Source organism: Globicephala melas, chromosome 12 (genome assembly GCF_963455315.2).
Source record: "Globicephala melas chromosome 12, mGloMel1.2, whole genome shotgun sequence".
Classification (NCBI taxonomy): domain Eukaryota; kingdom Metazoa; phylum Chordata; class Mammalia; order Artiodactyla; family Delphinidae; genus Globicephala; species Globicephala melas.
Genome location: NC_083325.1, coordinates 36,060,160 through 36,076,287, shown reverse-complemented (window position 1 = coordinate 36,076,287; position 16,128 = coordinate 36,060,160). Strand labels below are relative to the sequence as shown.

The following is a 16,128-nucleotide window of genomic DNA, read 5'->3' as shown; positions in this document are numbered from 1 at the left end:
TAATAATAAAAGATTAGATCTGAGTCTAACCAACAAATTACTTATAGTTGAAAAACCAATGCTTTATATATTCAGACCAGTTAAGGATTATCATTAATATATGATTCTAAATCTTTGAGATATTCCATTATTAATTTATTGACTTTAATAGATACATTACTGTGGAAAATTTGTCTATAAGGTTGTAGATATCTTTTGCAGATAAGGTTTCATAGAAAAGGACAGTACCTCTGACTGTGATAGAGGAAATGGGAATCTTTTTGCAAAACAAAATACCCTTGCAAAAATACAGATGGTAAATGAGTGTTCTTTAAAACAAATTAAGGTATTTTCTAAATCTAAGAGTTTACAAAACAAAACCAATGGATGTGACAATGTCCTTAATTGATTCTTCCCTGTTTTTCCTCCACCACCCCTTTCCTAGCTTCCATTGATCTGCTCACGTTTTCCTTATTTCCCCCCATTTTATCCTTCTCATAACATGGTTCCCAGTTAGTGGTGTCACCGATCTCTTAGGGGGCATTTAGAAATGTGTGTGGTCATTTTTTGTTTTTCACAATGACTGAGCACTGCTATTGGCATTTCACAGGCAGGGCCAGGATTACTGCACAAAGGAGAAATGTCTTACTCAAAATGCCAACCGCATTGACTGGTTAGGTGGTTATACATTCCATATCCATCATTCCAATGGTTACCCTTAGATTTTTAATAGGGTATACTTATTTAATCAACATTTTAAAGCAGCTCCCAAACAATACAAGGAATTCAGAAAGATTCTGATCATACCCTGCCTGCCCCACCTTCCATATTATTGTTTTTAGTACTACCTTGTTCTTAACTCCCTAAAAGTCAGCTGTCATTGTTATTTTTTTTACAATAAATGCTTATTTATATTTATGTATCTACATTCTCACCAACCTCTATTTTCTGTCACTTTCATTTTAGCTATTCTAGTGAGTATGTAGAATCCCACTGTCTTTTTTATTTCCATTTCCCTGATGGTTAGAGCAACTTTTTGTAAGAATATTGGCCATTTGGGAATCCTTTCTTTGAAAAGTTTAAGTTAAAATCTTGCCCATTTTCCGATTACAATTTCTTTTTATTATTAATAGAAATTCTTTATATATTCTAGTTATAAGTCCTTTATCATATATATATGTATATATGTGTATATTGTATACATATTTATGTATATAATATTTTTACTACCTGGACTAGTTTTTATGAAAGTTTCTCAACTTGAGAGTCTCTTATCACAAAGGTAGTGTAAATCCAGACCCTACAGTCACCAATTATGGAGCTTTGGGTTTAGATTTCTCCAAGGAGAATTTTTTTCTCTACTCAGAGATCAGAATAGAAAACAAACTGCTTGCTACTTGTCTAGTCTGGTAGACAAAACTTTTCTAGCTCCTTTTCACTGATTGTGCAGCTATTTAGAAGTCCTGGCATTAGCAGGAGTCCCAGTTCTAACCTTTGCTCTGCAGGTGGGAGGGCACATCTCCTGTCCCCATGTGGGCATTGAAACCCTGGCCCCCAGCCCCTCAGGCCTAGATTCAGGTCTCTGACTTTGAGTCCCTTTCCCCTGACACAACATTTTTTTTTTCTGGCAGCAGGGATTTCTCTTTCTCTCAAGCTTCATTTTTGTTTCTGTTGTTATATTTACCCAGCATGTCTATATATTTGTATCAGAAAAGGTGGCTCCAATTAGCTCAGTCTGCCATGATAGAGGAACCTATTTTTCATTATTTTTGAAAACTATTTCAAATACTTAGCCATATACCATTACTTTTTTTTTTTTTTTCCCCTGCGGTACGCAGGCCTCTCACTGTTGTGGCCTCTCCCATTGCGGAGCACAGGCTCCGGACGCGCAGGCTCAGCGGCCATGGCTCACGGGCCCAGCCACTCCGTGGCATGTGGGATCCTCCTGGACCGGGGCACGAACACGTGCCCCCTGCATCGGCAGGCGGACTCTCAACCACTGTGCCACCAGGGAAGCCCTATACCATTACTTTTAAGAACACATCCAACTTTCTAAAATACTACTTCATTAGTATTCAAGTAAAAAAAAACCACGTTGACTGTTAAGCATTACAGTCTCAGGTGGTACTATAGAAACTCTTGTTACATGGTTAGGGAATACTGGGAAGCCAGGGTAGGGTTGGGAGAGGGTTTTGGGTAAAGAATCATATTTAAATTTGGTAAGTTATAAGACTATAATCTCACGATACTCACTTTAATTCTCCCTATTTCATCCTCCCAGCTAGGTAGGTGCCCCATAACCCAATCTTCCATGTTTGTTTCCTCTAGTCCTCTGAGTTACTTTAATAAGTAAAGTAGCAAGTTACTCCTTAAACTCCTCAGTTTTTTTGGTTTCTGTTTGTGTGTTTGCTTGTTTTAATCTCTTTGTAAACTTAAGTACAGGAATCCTGGACTTTGCCAATAGAAATTTCCTATTTGAGTTCTGCCTCTCTGAGGATTGATTCTTCACAACTACCTCTCTTGAACTGGTACTGCTTTAATATTTTCTCACATAATTCCCCCATGCAGTTTCACATCCTGCCTTAATCATCTGTGTCTCCTGCTTGTCCTGCCTCCACAGTTACCTCTCAGAGCTCAGTTTCTTCACAACCCCGCCCCACTGTGTCACCATGCAAAGCTCCCAGCCTCCCAACCTGAGTCACCATACGCCCCCTTCTAGTGTTACCAGCCCAGGCTCCTGTCCCCAATCTACCCCGTCTCTTCTCAGATAGAATCAGCATTGCACATTAGTAGAGATACAGTTCCATCCATTTGACTAGACTTAGCCAGCCTGGAGTTTTTCAATTTATGGGAGTACTTTTTTTAAAATGTAGTACTCGGAAATCTTTTTATTACAGAAAATTTCAAATATACAGAATGACAGAGAGTAGTCTAACGAACCCCATGTACCCATCATCCAGCTTCAACAATTTTCAACTCCTGGTCAATCTCGTTTCATCTCTACCTCTACCACACCCACTGGTTTATTTCAAAACAAATCCCAGATGCCATATAATTTCATCTGTATTTCCATATGTGTCTCTTAAAAAGTGGGATTCTTTATTTTAAGAACATAACTATAATGCAATTATCACACCTAAAAATATCCTCTCTTGAATATTTCCTTAATATCCTCAAATATCCAGACAGTTTTTATGAACTGAGATCCAAAAAAGAATGTAAATGCCATTGGTTGTTATATTTCTTAAGTTTCTCTCTATTAAAAAAAAAAAAACATAAAACCTTTGTGTTATGGAAATTTCCAAACATATACAAAGTAAGCAGTATAATATATGTACTCAACACCCAGCTTCAACAATGATCAACAGTCTGTCATTCTTGTATCATCTATACCTCCAACTACTCTCCAATTTCCATTCAATTATTTTTTACAGTCTTTTGAGGTAAAATGTGCATGTATTTAAATATACAAATCCTAGTTGTACAGTTTTGACAAATGGATATATGTATGTAAACCTCGGTCATCACACAGGACATTTCCCTCTCCCTAGATGGTTCCCCTGCGCCTCTTACCTCCTCCCTGGCAATCACAACTTTGATTGTTTTAAGCCTTAGATTAGTGCCTGTTCTAGAACTTTATACTATTTTATGTTCAGCTTCTTCTCAGTATAATGCCTGTGAAATTCATCCTTGTTGTTGGATCAATCTGTTTCTTATAATTGCTATCACTATTACATATGTTTATCTTTTCTCCTGTTGATGACATTTGCTTAATGCAAAGTTTTGGCTAATGAGAATAAAGCTGCTAAGAACATTATTGTATAAAACTACCAGTGATTATTAAGTCTCTTTTAAGCTCCAAGCTGTGTGTGTGTGTGTGTGTGTGTGTGTGCGCATGCACGCGTGTGTGTATGGCAGTTGTTAGTTGTTAAAAAATCCAGGTAATTTGTCCAGTAGAATCTCTCGTCTGGATTCTGCTGATTGCATCCACATACATTTCACATATTCCTCTGTCCTTTGCATTTTCTGCAAATTAGTAGTTAGATCTAGAGGCATAATCAGATTCAGGTTCAATTTTGTCAAGACTATCAAAGGGGGTGCTGTGCACTTCCATTAGAAGATTCGTAGTGATTGATGTTCTTTTATTTGCCACTGTAACTCTGGGATAGATTTCTAGAAATACAATTGTTGGATCAAAAGATAAATATATATATAAAACGTCGCTAGATTTAACTTACAGGACTTTTCAGGGGCTTATACACTATAATATGCTGTTTAGTGAGGTATTAGCCAGTTGCAGTAATTTTACTACATGGAAAAATACACACACACACACACACACACATGCACCATTGAATCTCATTACTGGTAATAGTTATGTTTGATAAAGTCACTGTGAACACTGAACTAGCAAATACTGAATGATTGCTCTTAGAGGAAATACAAGGTTAAGTTCCTGCGAGTGTCCGGTCCCAGCATTTTAGTCAACTGATCAGTACATAACCATGTTTTATGTGTACTTCTGTTTAAAAACACATTATTTAATATGTATTGTTGATTCATTAACATTGAACTCACAGTCAACAGCACTACAACTCATGCCGAATGAAGCTTGTACTAACACATATCTTCTCCAAAGGCAACATCACAGTTTTCTTGCACTTAGGAACACTAGACAGCACCTCAGGACTACATTTGTGGGCTGTTTTAGACATTGAAATCACCAACGAAAAGCATAAAAATGTGAAAAGTTTTTCACTAAATGGACCACAAAAAGGACACCTGTTGACAGTGTGAGAGTTGAAACAAGAAGGCAGAGCATTGCCTTTCTCAGTCTTAGGTACTAATGTGAGCACCAGGTGACTCAAATTTTGTCTGTTCTTCATACGTTCATGAATGATCTGCAAATCACTATGAGTATTGAATTGGGGGTTACAAGTAAATTTTAGTGAGTAAGCAAATTCACAAATATGTACTCCACGAATAATAGGGATCAACTGTATATATAAAACAGGATTGTCATCTATTCCGAATCCCCAGAATTTGGGCAGATAAAAAGAAGAATAAATTTCCTATTTTCAGCAAACTTGATGGGACTATATTCCCATGAGTCTTGGGCTCGATTTGGTGTCCCACCCTCAAATATGTGTAGATTTAAGGGTTATCATGACTCACTGTGATAGAAGATGTAAATATATTGGGTTTTAGATATGCTGACATTTTTACTAAAAAAGAATCCTATCTAGGTGACAAAAAAATATCATATGTAGAGGTAGAAATGGCATGAGGTCTAGAAAGATAAATATAAAAGTGTCTAAAAAACTAGCCAAATATATGACTTGAAAGAAAGAGAAGACTGAGAATTGAGTACTTAATTAAGGCAAAAAATCCAGTTCTAAGATATTTCAACGAAGCGGAAATGAGAGACATACTACCTAATGAGGATGTCTGCTGACTAGAAGAATCACTACTAGATCTACTACTAGAAGTAGAGGTGGGGCACAAACAGAAAAGACTTTTCCTTGTCGATGAAAAGGAAAACAATTCTGACTTGGACTTGAGGGTATATGTATGGGAAACTTTAGTAAGAATAGACCAAGTGATTGCAGAATGCAGATGGGTAAAGGAAATTGTCTCAACATGGGCATGAACGATTTGTTATAAATCTGATTGATTAACTTAGTGGCATTAGATTAGTACAATAAATAAAACTGTATGCCTGTGATTTACATGTTGAGATAGATTTTATTCCTCCCAAGACCTCTATAAATTGTAGTCATATGTTTTTTTTTCTACTTCACATACTAAGCCAATGCTGGAGTGAAGAACATTACCCAGGATACTACAGGGGATACAGCATATTCTCCAAACATTATCATAACAATTACCCTTTCCCACCTCTACGCACTAGTACCATTTTGGGGGGAGGTGACAACACTTCCAAGAAAATACACCACTAGACTTTTGCTTTGGTCTCATCCTTAAAATTTCCCTCCAGGTCAGATATCCAGACTAAGGCATTTCTTTGAGTCAAGTCCCAGAGACACTTCTAGTGCTATCTTACTACCCTTGACCACAACACTTGTATCCCTACATCAGAGACTCCAGTTTCCTTCCCAACCTCAACCAGGATTCCCGTAAAACTCTCCTATAATTCCCTCTCTTACACACTCTCACGATAGCCTGTCCTAAGTCATGGTGTGTTAGCCTGGGTCTCCCTTTGTTTATTGGACATCTTGCTTGCACTCACTGGTTTCTCCCTGGATTTAAGAATTTCAGAGACTATATCTGGAAAATGAAAAAAATAATCTCTTGATATAGAGGGGAAAATGGTGCTGAAAAAGTCCACCAGTAGTATATACTTTTAAAGAAAGCAACTTGGCTAATGAGATTATCATTACTATGATAGACATCTACATTTTAGTTTCTGACTGGCCAGATTTCACAATATTTAGGAGAATTGTGAAAAGTAATTCTTACCTCCCAGAAGACTAGAATTCAAGAAAGCTCTGTCACTCAGAAGTAGTTTTACTGATTGAGAAGAATAAATTCAGTAAAAAAAAATCAGTGAAAACCTTGTCTGTACACATGAAGTAGTAGGACTGATATAAAATAAGAAAATAAGCCCTTTTGTAATTGCAGGTTCAGTTTGAACTTTTGTTTACTCCATTTCTAAATTTCATTGTTCAGTTAGAACCCTATGATAACATTTATGAGATTATTTTGCTATCCAAAGCAATTTGCTATCCATTCCTCAACCATAGCTATGACCCTCATCAATTCCAAATTCCAACAGATAATACACTGGAGGGTTAGACTGGGCTAGGGGTTGCTGACAACTAGGTGATATGTAATAAGAAAATCAGAATAGGTCAAATCACTCTGAAGACAGATCCTCATGTAAAGCTGCGAGAGTCACAAAGGGCCTGATTAGTGACCCTGTCACTAATTTGGAGTCAGATCTGAGATTTGGGAATGGTCTTCACTGGCAGTCACTGTTGCCTCTCACCTTCCCCCTTGGAAAAATATCTGCTATGTTGCAATCACTGAGCAAATGCCAAATGCCTTCTGGAATGTTCTGATCCTGCCAGGAATACCCTGTCCCTCAAGCTCTCATCTGTTCCGTGGGAAAGTTTTGGAATTTCCAGTCTCTAGCCTGCTGCACCTAGATCCTGGGCAACCAAACCTAACAAGTGTGTGGTTCAAGCGGTCCCTTCGATCTCATGGGTAACCAAACATGTCCAGGAAACAGAAGAGAATTATCACATTGATGATAACTTGTGCCTGTTTAGAGCTTATGTGTAACTCTTAACACAGAGGGAAGAAATTGCCATTAGAATTCTGCTGATATTGATACTGATATTATGATCAAGAGTCGAATTATGTCTTGATTGATAAGCATAAGAAGGAACACAGTAAAAACCTTGTTTTATAGGTATAGTGAGATTGATACAAAATAAGAAATAATCCCTTTCATAACTTGAGGTTCACTTGAAACTTTTGTTTATTCAATTTCTAGATTTAATTGAACCACGAGTGTATACCACTTAAGCGATTATTTTGCTCTCCTAAACAATGTTACTATTCACTCCTCAACAATAGCCATCTACCCTCATTTTTTACTCTCCATTTCCAAATTCCAACGGATTATTCAACTAGAGGATTCGATGGAGCTAAGAACTGAAGACACATAGGTGATACTTAAACACAAAGAAATGGAATACATAATGTAAATATCTGACAGTTCTATTCAATTATGAGATGTGTTTGGTGTTAAGATTTAGAAATACAACTGCTGTGAATTTTTACTGATGACATGCTGAATTGTGGCCTTGGCTATTGACACGGTTGGCCATGTGAATAAAAGGCAAACATTTATATGTGACAACACAGGCAAACTGGTTAGCTTATAAGAAACTTCAAATCTATCTCTATAAATAAAACAGGGAAAATGGATTAAAATAACATAGTAAGAAAAAAACATCGGTTATCTCATAGTCCTGTATGGTAAAAATGCTAATTATCTTGAGATCATTTATTCAGCAATCAAAATAGGGCCCACTAACCCAGAGGTAAGAATAAAACTTCTGAGCTGCTAGAAAAAGAAAGAAAGGAAAAGAAAAGAAAAAAAAAAAGGTATAAAAGCTATACTAGGGCTTCCCTGGTAGCACAGTGGTTGAGAATCCACCTGCCAATGCAGGGGACATGGGTTCAAGACCTGGTCTGGGAAGATCCCACATGCCATGGAGAAACTAAGCCTGTGCGTCACAACTACTGAAGCCCGCGTGCCTAGAGCCTGTGCTCTGCAACAAGAGAAGCCACCGCAATGAGAAGCCCACCCACCTCAATGAAGAGTAGCCTCCGCTTGCCGCAACTAGAGATAGGCTGCGTGCAGCAACGAAGACCCAATGCAACCAAAAATAAATGAATTTATTTAAAAAAAAAAGCTATACTAAAGCTCACAAACTTTATTAGTAGAAATTGGTCTAATACTTAAACTCACTTAAATAAACTTGATTATTTCATTTCTGGAGCCACAGAAGATTAGAAACAATAAATTGTTTTTTTTCTCCAGTCATTACAGACCCTTATATTTATTGTATGTTTACTATGTGGGAGGGATATTTACAGAAATAGCTAATTCGATCCTATGAGGTATGTACTATGAGTCCCCTCATTTCACAGACAAGGAAACTGAGGTGGAGAGAGGTTGATAAATTCGCCCAAGAGCACACAGTAGACATGGATAGGGTCAGGATTCAAACACAGGTATTTTACCAGAGACCACACCGTCAGGTATTCGTGGCAGAGATACAGTGATGAACAGATCTGAGGAGCTTCCTGCTGTCACAGTCTACAAGCGACAAGGAAATGTAAGAGAAGAGAGATGGCAGGAGCAAGAACTGACACACAGCAGAACAAGGAAGGAGGTTGAGGGTTGGCGAGTACCAGACCCTTTACAGTTATTATTTAACTCTCTCTTTGCAACCATTCTGCAAGTTAGCATAAGCACTTTGCTGATAAAGAAACTGAAGCTGTAAAGAGTTAAATAAATTTCTCCAAATTGCATAACTAGTCAACAGTGGACCTGTGGTTGGAAGCTTAATTTCTTTCTCCTACACGTCACTACTCAAACACAGGCTCATAGACAGCGTTTCAGCCTAGACCACTCTATGTGAAAGGAAACAGCCCTGAACACACTACATCAGCCTGTGAGGGCCTTGGGTAATGCATAAAATGGTTAAATGTAAAAATGGTACAATAATGAATGTGTAAAATCGAGACCTGAATAACCAACAACCAGTTACATTATGTTGATTACTTTCTGTCTAAGAAAACGTATGGCATATTTTTAAAAGTCTAAAAATAGACATGGTGAAAATAAAACATTTGTGGATTTAAAGAAATGAGCTTCGAGTATCTGGAAATTTTTTGGAATATTTCTTTTCTAATGAAACCAGATAAAGTTTTCTATATTGGGAAATAGTACAAATAGGCATATTAAATAAACGCTAACACAATTTTGTGTCACAGGGCCCAACAAAAATAGTCCCAACACTTTAATACCAGGTTCGATTATGTGTTAATACTGAATAAGGCAGCATCTAAAAAGCGTTTCTATAAGGCAAGAGAGATTATAATTTATCAGGAAGTCAAGGTATTAGGAAGGTAAAATAATTGAATTTCCCCCATACCATACTTTCGTGAGCAAAAAAGGACACCAGGTATTTTTCAAAGACTTCTGAACTTAAAATTCAGGTATTCAGTGCCAAGTAAACAAAGGGTTTACATTAAAGAACAATATACATGGCATACCTTAAATTCACTGTTTATGTTTCCTACACTTTCCCATGTAGAGTGCTGTATCTCATAATGATAATCATGACCCACAATGTACCCTCTGAGCTATAAAAAGGCAAAAAAGCTAAAAACTACAGTCAACGTAATTTGGGAGTAATATATTTGTCTCTGTCTTTTAAAAAAAATTAGCCAACTATTGCTTAACTCATCGGTCCCCAACCTTTTTGGTACCGGGGACCGGTTTCATGGAAGACAATTTGTCCATGGATGAGGGGGGTTTCAGGTGGTAATGCGAGCGATGGGGAGCGATGGGGAGCAGTAGATGAAGCTTCGCTCGCTCGCCCATCACTCTCCTCCTGCTGTGCTGCCCGGTTTGTAACAGGCCGCGGAGTGGTACCGGTCCGCGGCCCCAGGATTGGGGACCCCTGGCTTAACTAACAGATTTCAGATAACTCAAATCATTAGTTAGAAGACGTTATTCTCCAGCCTATTCAAGGGAGCATTTGAAAAAAAAAAAATTATGGAAAGTAGTCCTAGAAATTCAAGAAAATCATGTTTTCATCTATTGCACATTAGTTGTATCGACCTGAATGCTCTTTTAAAGTCCCATGTCCTGCTTAGGTGTTTGGTGTATTTTTAATGAAAAAGTTTAATAATGTAAAAATAGCTCCTAAGAATTTTTCAGTTGGTTAATGATCATAGACAATTCAAACAAACAAAAATACTATTTGTTACTGAATAGCTTTAACATTTTACTGTGTTGCAAGAAAACTATGTGTGGGAGATAATTACTTAATTTAGACCTATACATTTGTGCACTCAAAAGTGGCGCTTTATGTCAATGACAAAAACATAATCATAAATAAAGGTTAAGTTCTGTTCAAGCCCTTTTGCTAATTGTGGGGGGTTTTCAAAAGAAAGAAATGGATGTAGTTTAAAGTATAAGAGAAAGCAAAACATTTTCTTCCTGAGCTTTCACACAGTGGAAGATGTGTAGCTACAATTACTTTTTCTAAAATTTCCAAGACAGTTCCAATGTTAATATTATGTTTTGAAACCATGTTAAGCCATTCGCATTGATTTTTGTTTCAAAATGTTTGGACACCAGATAGGTAATAGTCTAATATTGATATTTTTAGGAAAATCTTACTTTTACTTTGATTCCTAATGATATTTAGGAACATCAGAGAGTTTGTAAAGGTAGGTCCCACACTCATTTAGAAACTTAGAACATTTAATTAATAAAAAGTAACTGATTTTGAGTAGGTCTTTCTTCTGATGGACTTCAGAAATTTTATGAAATATGATCCAAGTTTATAACAACACAGAGAGATTTACTTACGAAATTTCTTATGCCAAAGATACTCTGATAGTTCTTTCTTCCAGTCTTGGTCTTCATATAGTGCATATACACTGATTAATCTGTAAGTTAAAAAGAGTCCATCATCTATTATTAGGATAGCATTTCAAACATGTAAGAGAATATATTTCTCCTTTTAAAAACATTTACTATCATTATATTTTCTAAGGAATCATTTAAATATTGAATTAGTATGACAGACCTTATCAAAGCAACAATTGAGTAATTGGCCTAGAATGGTACTTTGCATACCTAGAAGAGGCTCAGATAGTAGACTCATTAAAAGAACATTATGTCCTGTTTTCTTCCCGTTTAAAGGAAAGGAAGCATTTTAGCAGAAGTATGAAGATAGGACATACCTATTTCTTGCTTATTAAGGAAAATGTTGAAAGGGAACCTTATCTCCACCTGCTTGACATCTTCTCAGAAAAGACTAATCTTTTAATTTCCTTTCCTTTTTCTCCTTACAACTTTTAATTGGTTCACATGTTCTAGACTTCAGGGGTCAATGTCATCTTTCATTTTTAATGTGGCATGTCCTCAATTTCCTAATGCCCATGCACACACAGGTGGTGTGATATTGATGGCTCATAAGACATACTTGTCTTTGTGTCATACTTGTATTATATATCTTGTGTGACAGTTATGACATACTTCTTACATCTCAAATAAAGATTTAAATTTAATTCTTTTTTGAGATAATGCATATAGATGTCCCCTAAAAATTACACATATATATAATAGACACAGAAATTTATATATTAGTGTCATCATTACTGACTCATAGTATGACCCTGAAGGTATTTTTTAAAGACAAGACCATACACACGTACAAATGAAGGAAGCTCTTAAACCATCTACATATTCATATAGATTGCATCTAAAAACTGCCACAGAAAGCTCAAGACTCAATTCAAGTCAGGGGACTGGAAATGAGAACATTTCTGTTTATATTTGATTTCCTGGTGCTGTGTCTTTACATAACTAAGAAATGATGTGAATTCACATAATTATGGCCAACAGCCAAATCTTCCACAAGCACTTGTGAGCATATGTATATAATCATGAATAGATATATTAAAGATTCCTATTTTTGTAATTCATAAACTTCTTATGTCTAGACAGAAACAAATACAGTGCAATGTCTGAGCATTATTTCTGATGTGTGTGATAATAATTTGCAGAGATCACTTAGACCAACTAAAAGTATGTGAATTAAATGTGGTGCTTCTAAACAGAAGCCCTCCCTTTTTCACTCTGGAGAAAATAATTTGCTCTTTTACTTAACTATTTTTCCCCCTATGACTCAAGGGAACCCATGACTTCAATATATTTTTCTTGTAGGTATTTTAAATAATATACTATAAAAATAACATATAGTAAATTCAAATTTAATTAAATAGGGAAATGTTTAAGAGTGCAACTTTTAGACTACACTCGTGAAATTTAGACAATACTCTTTCCTGAAATTTTAGTGAGCTTCAAAATTTATAAATGTTTTGCCCTTTCTTGAATAAAACATTACATCCAACATGTAATTGAAAAATAAAAACTTAACGTATCACAATATTACCATCGTGTCTATTCATCATATATGACTTACTACTTTATGCGATTGACCAATTTAATATGGAAGTGACATGTGGCCTCTATTAGCTGCTTAAGAGAGTCACAATGAGCAACAAGATGGATGCAAGTAGAGATTATCATTCTAAGTGAAGTAAGTCAGAAAGAGAAAGACAAATACCATATGATATCACTTATATGCAGAATCTAAAATATGACACAAATGAACCTATCTATGAAACAGAAACAGAATCAGGGACATGGAAAATAGACTGGTGGTTGCCAAGGGGGAGGGGAGTGGGAGAGGGTTGGATTGAGAGTTTGGGATTAGCAGATGCAAACTGGTGTACATAGAATGGATACACAACAAGGTCCTACTGTATAGCACAGGGAACTATATTCACTATCCTGTGATAAACCATAATGGAAAAGAATATAAAAAAGAATATATATATATATACATATATATAACTGAGTAACTTTGTTGTACAGCAGTAATTAATTCAGCACTGTAATTCAACTATACTTCAATAAAAAATAAATTACAAAAAATAGACAGTCACAATAGACTAGATGTTGATTTTTTAAACTTAAAGAGAGCATCAGTGGTTTACTAAATTTTCTGGGCAGAGCAAGACCTTCCGCCATCCTGTAGGGTCAAAATTCATTCTCTAGTTATGTCGTTCAACCTTCCTTAGTGTTCACCAGAATGAGAGTCAGCAGCAGCTCGCAAGGCCCCTATTTCACCATCATTCTGTCTCGCTCAGCTCACAGCACTGGTCCTTTTAGCTCTCACCGTCTCTCTCTCTTTCTCTTCCCATTCAAGCTTCCTGAGAGAGGGCTATATTCAGTCCCTCCATTTTCTCATCTCTCATTCACTCCTTTATTATCTCTCTTTTTCCCTTTTAGTAAAATATGCATAACATAAAACTTGCCATTTTAACCATTTCCAAGTGTACAGCTCCGTGGCATTAAGTACATTCACATTATTATGCCACCACCACTGCTACCTGTTTCCAGAACTTTTCCATCTTCTCAAACTAAAACTCTATACTCACTAAACAATAACTTTCTATTCCTCCTCCCCCGCACCCCAAGAGCCCCTGGCAACCACCATTGCACTTGCTGTCTCTGAGGTTGAGAGCTCTGGGTACCTCATTTAAGGGGAATTATACAGTATTTGTCCTTTGGTGGCTGATATTCACTTGGCATAATGTCTTCAAGTTTCAGCCCTGTTTCCTTTATTCTCTATTTTCCCACCCTGTCTTCTCCACGTCACTGAAATGTTCCTTGCCAAGGTCACCAGTGATCCCCTATCTACTCCTCTGGAAAATCATCTTTATTTTTCAGTGGCATCAACTGCACTTGGCACTTCTTAATACTCTCCTCTCTTTTCACTTCCAAGACATCCCTCTCTCCTGATACATTTCTAGCATTTCTTTGTGGGTTCCCCTCCACTTTAAATACTGTTTTTCTTTTGTGTCTATGTACATTCTAGAGCATTCTCCTTGGGTGATCTTGCCCATTCCCATGGCTTCTACTACCATCCACCTGTGAATTCCGACTCTATCTCCAACCTAGATTTCTCTCCTGAGCTCCCAAGGAGGGCAAACACCTGTAGCTGGAGACCTCCACGTGAACGCACTACGGACAACATGTTCAAAACTGAACTTAGCATATTTCCCTCCAGATTTATATAAACAAATGGATGGATCCTCTGAGTCATTTTTTTTAAATTAATTAATTAATTAGGCTGCGTTGGGTCTTCGTTGCTGCGTGCAGGCTTTCTCTAGTTGCGGTGCACGGGCTTCTCATTGCGGTGGCTGCTCTTGTTGAGGAGCGTGGGCTATAGGCGCGTGGGCTTCAGTAGTTGTGGCTTGTGGGCTCTAGAGCACAGGCTCAGTAGTTGTGGCGCAGGGGCTTAGTTGCTCTGCGGCATGTGGGATCTTCCCGGACCAGGGCTCGAACCCGTGTCCCCTGCATTGGCAGGTGGATTCTTAACCACTGTGCCACCAGGGAAGTCCCCTCTGAGTCATTCTTGACTTTTTAATTTTCCCTACTCATAACATTTAATTGATGTCAAAGTTTCTCAGTTTTGTCCACTGAAAATCCCTGGAATATCCATTCTCACTGCTACTGCTACTTGTCAATTCAAGTATTCTTCTTCTCTCTGGATCACTGCCACAGCGTCCTAATGAGTCTGCTTCCCTTCCTCAGTTTCATCCTCTTCTAATATATTCTCCACCTGTTGCCAGAATGATCTTTCTACAAAGCAAATCTGATTATATCACTCTCTGAATAAAAATTTTGAATGTCTTCCCATTGCCTTTAGGAAGAAGTCCAAACTCCTTAGCATAGAGCGTCATGCTCTGCATCTAAACCTCAGCGCTTACTGCTTTCCCTTAGGCATTACTCCTTCCTACCGGCGTGACAAACCACCCTGAATGCACTCTCCTCAGGCTGTCATGTCTTTGTACATGCCCTGCCCCTGGATAACTCCTGCTTGTCCTTTAGGACTCAGCTCCAGGGTCACCTTGTCCAGCAAACCCTCCCTGAAGGTGGGTGAAGTGGATGCGATGGCATGATGCTTGGATTCCTCTACCTCCTCAGGACTAAAACACTTATCCTTCTAACTGCTCAGAGTGTTGGTAGCAGTTTAGATCTCTGCTAAATTTCATTTTGGAGATTACCCTGAGTTGAAGAGCCACTTATTTAAGGTCATGCCTTCCTTCCTAAGGGCAGCGCATACTCAATGATTAGTCACAGAGGTATACAGAAGTATAAAGGCTGGTCCCGTGGCCCCAACTGGGACAATGCTGCAGGCCATCCTAGCCCTATAGTTCTCTCTTGCAAAGGCAGAGGACTTTGTTGCAACTGCATCACAGCCCAACTTATTCTTCTGGCCGGTTCACCTTCTTTCACTTCTTCCTACAGGTGTTGATCATGAGAACAAGCCTTCTGCACATAAATCTCCATCTCAGAGTCTGTTTCACAGGGAACTGAATGGTAACATTAGGTTAGGACTCTCAACACCACTTGCTTATTCCTATCATAGCTCTTATGCCACGATATCATCATTGTCTGTTTACTCGTGGGGCTATGCCTAAATATAGTGAGCAGCTTGAGAACAGGGATTTTCAATCTTGTCTTTTCATCTTCACTTCCTTTTTATCCTCACTCATTAAATCTTTTTGAATAAGTGAATGCATAAATGAATGCATGAGATCACCATCTTTAAAACCCTTGGGGGCTTTCCTAAAATCAGTTCAATCCTGCCTGAATCTTATTTCTTCTAGGAATAGCCCCAGAAAATCTGGAATGTCTCTCCCAGAATGTATTTTAGGCTTGCTGCTGCTTCTGCTTCGTGAAATTGTTAAAGCATGAATTTGGAGATCTGGATTTATTAACCTGGAATGAATACT

At 37.6% G+C, this 16,128-nt stretch overlaps 1 protein-coding gene across 3 annotated transcripts in view; it reads right to left on the bottom strand.

Moving 5' to 3' along the window:
- PELI1 (pellino E3 ubiquitin protein ligase 1) overlaps positions 1 to 16,128 on the bottom strand; it is a 149,540-nt gene that overhangs the window by 80,418 nt on the left and 52,994 nt on the right. For all 3 annotated transcript variants that reach the window (XM_060309568.2, XM_070046870.1, XM_030877379.3), the window contains one exon: positions 11,123 to 11,202. The gene's annotated coding sequence lies outside the window, so the exon portion shown is untranslated. The remainder of the gene's footprint in view (positions 1 to 11,122; positions 11,203 to 16,128) is intronic.